This window comes from Tiliqua scincoides, chromosome 9, assembly GCF_035046505.1.
Source record: "Tiliqua scincoides isolate rTilSci1 chromosome 9, rTilSci1.hap2, whole genome shotgun sequence".
Lineage (NCBI taxonomy): Eukaryota > Metazoa > Chordata > Lepidosauria > Squamata > Scincidae > Tiliqua > Tiliqua scincoides.
Genome location: NC_089829.1, coordinates 23581241 through 23588009, shown reverse-complemented (window position 1 = coordinate 23588009; position 6769 = coordinate 23581241). Strand labels below are relative to the sequence as shown.

Here is a 6769-nt window from a genome sequence, read left to right as displayed (position 1 = left end):
GGTCCTTGTTTTTACTCAGCTCTCACCATGGCCCATACAAGATGCCCAGACGGTTATTTTGGGGTGGGAACCCCCCTAGTCTACTCTAGTTTCATTATGAACAAGAGGAAAACCTGTTTTGTTGCTCTCAGCAGTACGGGAAACCCCCCTGGCTGCTCAACGAAGACACTTCAGTTCTCACATCCTCTTCCACAGTTCCGACTCAAGGAATGAACAGAGCCTGGGACATCCCCTTGCAGCAGCTGCTTGGCACCCCACCCCACAGGGTGGGTCTGGGCCTAGGCATGTACTGTGGAGAGGCTCTTCTCAGCCCTGGAACAGCCCTTGACAGCCCTATGCTGTTAAGGGGGAACAGTGAGGGAAGCGGTGTGGTCTCCCCTGTGTTGCATTTTGACTGGGATGATCCTGGGAACCCCCTTCCTGCTACTGCCAAATGTGCCCTCCTAGCCCCTTGTCTTTGCTTATAAACCAGAGTTCAGGGAAATACCCCAGGAGTGAGCCTGGAATTCCAAACTTTCCACACCCCGATGGCTGATGTTAATGACAGCTTATGCTTTAAAGTTTGTCATGATAGCTGGGCTTGATTTTCCTCCAGAATTTTATTCTCAGCAGTTACCCAGTTCTCCTGACTTGCTCCCAACATAGAATCACAAACAGCCCCCCACAGCAGTAGAAGCCCAGTACAGCATATCAGATCAGTTGGCATTGCCAGGTCTCTCTTTTGATTCTCTGACGTGACTTGACTCGATTAGTGCCACTGGCCTTCTGGTTTACCCAGATAAAACCATCGAGGAAGCCTGGCCCCTCCTTCAATCTGTGCTTTGATACTGGCAAAGGTATTGCTTCTGACTCTGCAGCTCTATGATTTCAGGCCCTGCTTATCGTACAGAGCTGCCTGGCACAGAGTCAGGCCATTGGGCCATCTAGCTCAGACGCAGATTACCAGGCAGTCTTTTAACTGGAGGTGCCTGAGGATTGAACCCAGGGCCTAGTTCTGCATACATGCATATGTACTCTACTCAGCCATGGCCCTCTGCTGAAGGACAGAGCGGCTGGTGTATTTAAGTGCTGCCTGAGGAGAGATGCTGAGTCAGGGGTCACGGAGACAGCAAACTTCCTGAACCATTACTTGTAGAATTTGGTGCTAACCTGGACATGCCTGGAAGGCACCTACAAAAATCATGCAGATTCTGCATAACAGCCACTTGTTTGGACTAGGCTGCTTGTATAATATCCTGGCCTGCCTTGCAGTTTGGTGGAAATCAACAGACAGAGAGGAAGAGGACCTTGTGGGTGTGGGTTATGCTGGACACAGGAAAAATCCTCCATCCACAGGTGCCCTCAAGGACTGTTATCCTATCACCAAAGCCCCCAACCCCAATCAGTGTGCTGTTGTGGTCTGGACCCAGGCAACATGTCATGGCTAATCTCTTGGTCATCACAGGTTGATTCCCACGAGTGGTTCAAAGTCACACTTGAAGACAAGAATTATCTCGGGGCGGGGGGGGGGGAGGTGGACTGGAGAGGGAGAAGCAAGACAGAAACAGACGGAAAAGGACGCAACAACTCCAGATAAATTATTCTTTTTTTAAAAAGCAATCAAAGGGAGGTGTGGAGTGGGAGATAAGAGAGAAGACAGAAAGGGGCAACTGTAAGAGAGGAAAAGAGAAATGAGATTAGGAGTGAGGGAGAGAAAGAAAAGCAGGAGGAAAAGAGCAGGCAGGTTGGGGGGAGCGGAGGTGCCACCCCCACCTGGCGCCCCTATCGCCCCCTCCATCGCGTGAGCCCAGCCTGGAGTAGTTTTTCACCAAGATTGGAGTGATCAGGTAGCGAAGCACTCACAGCTGCTGCGAGGCTGGTGAATAAGCACCTGCTTATCTCTGCCCAACGGCTGTGAGCGGCTGCAGATTGCATTGGGGATGAGGTGTTGGCTGAGCAGTGCAATTTCCATATCAGCACCCTGCAGCCGTTGGAACCAAATAAACACAACAGCCACGTGGACAAAAGGTTAATTATCAATTTTCAGAGAGAGAGAGAGAGAAAGAGAGAGAGAGAGAAGTGGGTGGAAGCAAAGCCATACCAGACCAAAGGGTGATTTCAGCTCAGTTATGGCATGGAATTCCTCCCCTCTGGTGCCCAGGCCTCCTGCCACAAGTGGTGCACCACTGACAGTGTGGCAATTTAGCACCTTGCACCTTGATGGGATGCGATGGTGATAACTTGGAAACTAACTTCACAGCACGGGATCTTCTGAAGGAAGGCCCACCTGCACAAATGCATTCTGTAAGTTGGTTAAACATTGGTCTGCAATTCACCAGGGGTCGAACGACACGCTGGCTATCCATGGAAGTGCCTTAGTCAGGGAAGGTCTATGTCAGCTATGGGAAACCTCCATATTCAGAAGCAGTATACCTCTGAATAGCAGCTGCTGGGAGGCAAGTGGGGGAGAGGGCTGTTGCCTTTGGGCTTTTGCTTTCTGGTATGGCAGCTGTGGAAAACAGGGTAATGGACTTGGGGGGTGCTTGCTCTGCTCCAGCCAAGCCGCCCTGATGCTTTTGTGTTCTAGGTGAGTTGCAAGTGATGGAGTGCAATGCAAGGATCTCTGGGTCTGGAGGAGATTGAGAGGGGTGTGTGGGTATTGGGGGAGCCTGCACTGTACTCTTTCTTGCTTTGAGACATCCATATCTAGAACTCACATGGGACTCATTCACTGCCAGTATTGTTCCCGTGTCTGTCCAGGTAGTGGATGTGTGGAAATTCAGCCTGTGTGTGGGTGATACAATCTGCAAGGCTAAAGTGGTGTTTTTTTTCCCAAGCTGGAGTGCCGAAGAGGGAGCAGGGGATGCACACTTGTGCAGACAGACGTTTCTGAGGGGCTTCCCAAGGCATCTGGTTGGTCATGCTGGAAGCAGGCTGCCAGGCTAGTTTTATTCTGCTTTGTCCTGACCTGTCAGGGTTGTCACTGCATTCTCTTGCATTCTTATCGGAATGATACTTTGTGACCATTCTTCATTCTGGTCGACTTTGAATACAACCTGTCAGACTGATGGAGTTGCTCTTCATCCACATTTCAAACATTCCTCTTTTTCTCACTGCCAACTCCTGCCATGCTGTGCGTCACTTGAAACCAAGTCCATTTTGAGCTGCCCACATTACATGGTTATAAATCAAACAACTACTGGCAACAAAGTCAGAGCTGTGAGTTCACAAAGGAAGCACCCAAAGACTCCGCAAAGTTGCCCAGCCTCCAAAGACAATCTGGACTTGGAACTGCACCTTTTGTGACCCAAGGAAACTTGTCTGACTGGAAAAGTTAGTCTGTAGCTCAACTGGTGAGTAGATGATTCAGTTTTTGAGCAGGACTGGATGGGTTTTGCTCCCTCCCAGCTCTGGTTCACACACACCATGAGGTCTTGAGGACCATCAACTGAATGTGTGAGCCGACACTGTTGAAAGCCACGTGCAACTGTGGTGATAGGAATCTTTAGTCATTCATCACAGTGGGGAACTAACGTGCCTGCTGGTGTTTTGTGCTCTTGTTATTATTAGCAGTAAAAATGTTGTGAATGTGCGTGGCTGTTCACAAAGAGCAAGAGGTCAAGTCTTTGCCCCAAAGGGCTTACAATCTAAAACTCGATGCCAAGCAGACAACAGAGGAAGGGCGGACAGGAAAGGTAAGGCAAACAGGGATGGAATGCAGTTATTTCAGTGACCTTGCTTATGCTCAGTTACAGTAGGGGGTAGGGTCTCAAGGATTGTGTCCAAGACTTCCTGGCACAGGTGGGTGTGGAGGAGGAGTGAAGGCTGTGGAAAGGATGTGGTATGATGCGAGACCAGAGAGAGGAGCAGGGAGCAGGGCCACAGAGAATTGGAAGCACATGCATGCCACTGTCACTCTTCTGCTCAAGTTATCAAACAGCAGCTCTGCACAAGAGTGTCCAAGCTGGTTTGAATGAGCAGATCAGGGCCAGCCAGAATGGGAACCCACTCATCTCTTTTCCTCTCTCTCTTCCACTGGGAGACTCATCTTCCAGCCCATTCATCTTTGTATCCCCAGACCTCTGCAGGATGTGTGCTCTTTTAGGGCAGGGGACCATGGATAGGAAGGGTGGAGGACAGAGAGGGAGCAAGTTCTTGGCCCTCCTGCAAGACAGAGGTGTACGTTGGCTTATGGGGCCTCTGTTATCTCTCAGCCCGGTTACTTGGCCTGTCTCTAATCCTATTGCTTCTGCCTTCTTATCCTCCATTCCCGCTGGACAAACCTTGCAAGAGTCATAACCCAGTCAGCAGGGCTGTGAACCCAGCCTACTTCCTTTATTGCCTCCAGAAGAGCTTAGCTACTGATAGCTGGGCAGAGGTCCTGGGTGTGAGAGCTGCTTAACTTTTCCTTCTTTTGCTTGTCTATGGTTGCCCTTGGGGGGGGGGGGTTGGGGGGGAAGAGCCCATGTCTCCACCTGTAGACCTTGCAGCTTCTCCTCCCCTCCATACATGATATGATGTGCATAAATCCCATTATTTCTCAGAATGAATGTTGGTCATTCTCTCCACTGTTTGCTCTCTGGACTCTCTTTTGTTGCATTCTCTCTAAGATCCATCCTTTGAAATGTTGGATTAATGGCCTGGACCAGGGTTCAGAGATTGCTTCTTCTGGGGCAAAATACTCTCCGTAAACAATCTCCATGGGGAAGCTGCCATGTTAGTTGGTCCCCGACTAACATGGCAGCACATAAATGAAGCAGCACCTTCAAAACCAGCCCATTGATCACAGCAGAAGCTTTGAGTAACTGAGGGTCACTTCCTCTGTTCATTTCTGGGTCCTGCCCCACCTGTTGAAGTTCTCTGCTTCCATACATTCTCCATTGCAATCAGAATAATTGAGATGGAAAAACATGATCCTGAAAGCTGCTATTCCAGTCATTAGTACAGAAAATCCATTTCCTTATGATTTTGTCCAGGGTTTTAATCACTTTTTTGCAAAAAATAGCACAAAACTCTGTAAACAGCCAGGACAGGTTCCATCAACTTTGTGTGACATCAGGTGGAAGATGGGATGGGTGAGCTGGAGCACCTGGAAGGAGGACTGAGGCTGGAGGCTGGGAGATGCAGATGCCAAAGGTGAGAAATCAGCAATGAGAACTCTTCACACCTCAGGTGATGAGCAGATTCCTAATGATCTGAACCATCACTCCTAATGGTCAAGTCATAAAGCACTGCAGGGCCAAAGAGGGAGTCTCATGACTTGGCCAATCAGAACCTGCTGGCTACAAACTGCTTATTTCTCACTCAGTCAAAGGTGAAGGCAGGCCAGGGCTGGAGACTTAATTATCTGCAGGTCAAGGCACTAAGTAATAGGAGCTCTCAGTGCCTTTCCTGCACAGTCCTCAGCCTAGGCCTCCTGACAAAGGATTAAAATCATGGATGGGTCATCACGGTTAATTTTTAACCACCAACAATGTCACTGGCACTGTCCAATAGGTGCCCCTGACACCAGTAACCACAGTATCCACAGCAATTTAAATGATGTGATGCTGTGAAGATATTTTGGAGAGGGAGGAAGGGAGAGTTGGGGATAGCTTGTGATAACCTTTGAAGCTCTATGTGGCTCAGGGCTGGAGGGAGCTGAAGGACCAAGCCCTTACACAAGGTGGCCCATCCCTTCATATTAGCTAAATGAGTCATCCTGTAGGTGCCACCATGGTCTGCAGCTTAGTTGCCAGCAATGCAAGAGTCCTCATTCTCCCCTCATTCTCCATGGAGGCACTGCAGATGTGGAATTCTCCCCCCCCTCCAATGGCAGTTGGCCTCTTCCCTGAGGGTCATCCAGCAGTACCTGAAGACTCTCCTATTCTACTCAACTTTGTCTCCACTTCCTTCTTCTTTGCTAAAATGGAGTTCTTGCTGGGATTTGGTTGTGGTTTTCTTTTCAATGTGATATTTATTTTGTTTTTATGCTGTTTTAATCATTGTTAGCCACCTTTTACAGGGGAAAAGTGGGGCATGACTATTTCAAAAGAGTAAAAATGAATGAAGAGCAGGCAGAAGCTGTGTTTGTAGCTCCTTCATGACCCTGTCCTTGGGAAAGCAGCTCAAGGGAAAAGCCCCTGGCCCATTCCACAATCCTGATCTGGATCAGGACCCCCCCCCCCCCAACTGCTTCTTAAGAAAGAGCAAATGAGAGAAATTACCAGTCCCAATTGCCATGACACTTGAGTTATCTGGGCGTTTCTGTTAATACATTAAAGCAACATCTACTTTGGGGTTTGTCCACAGGTTTGTTGGGGATGAAGACAGAGGAAGGCTGAGCAGCATCTGCAGAGGTGCGTTCTGGGGAAACACCTGCTCAGGGCAGTGTCAAAATGAGCCTCGCAGCTGCTCTGAGAGAAAGGCCAGCAGTGCAGAGTGTTCAACGGCCAAGAAGAACTGCCAGCTGGAGCCTCTGCCAGACCTGAACTGGGATATTATTTCATGAAGTTTTCATTCAGGGACCCTAAGACCCCCTCCCCCCTTCAGCATTTCCTCTTGCAATTATTTTGGTCAATAATGGCGAGAGGAGACGAGAAGCTTTGCTCTTTGTTTTATTTGTTCGGTTTTGGGTCGTAACCAGTCTTGCCACAGGTTCAAAGGCCCAAGCGGTCCCTCTGCCTCTTTTCCAGCTCCTCTTTTCCCAGACCTCTTTTTAACTCAACTTTTTTTTTTTCCTGGCAAATTTTCTTGCAGCTGGTTCCCCCAGAAACCCAGCCCAGGAGGAACGGCTTCTTCCCAACCAGCA

The 6769-nt window shown here is 49.2% G+C and overlaps 1 long non-coding RNA gene across 1 annotated transcript; it reads left to right on the top strand.

Annotated features, from left to right (window-relative positions):
- The first annotated feature begins 2086 nt into the window (after nucleotides 1-2086).
- Nucleotides 2087-6560, top strand: LOC136660584 (uncharacterized). The gene is made up of 2 exons (XR_010794907.1): nucleotides 2087-2283; nucleotides 6271-6560. It is a non-coding gene; the product is annotated as an uncharacterized lncRNA (long non-coding RNA).
- The last annotated feature ends 209 nt before the right edge of the window (nucleotides 6561-6769 follow it).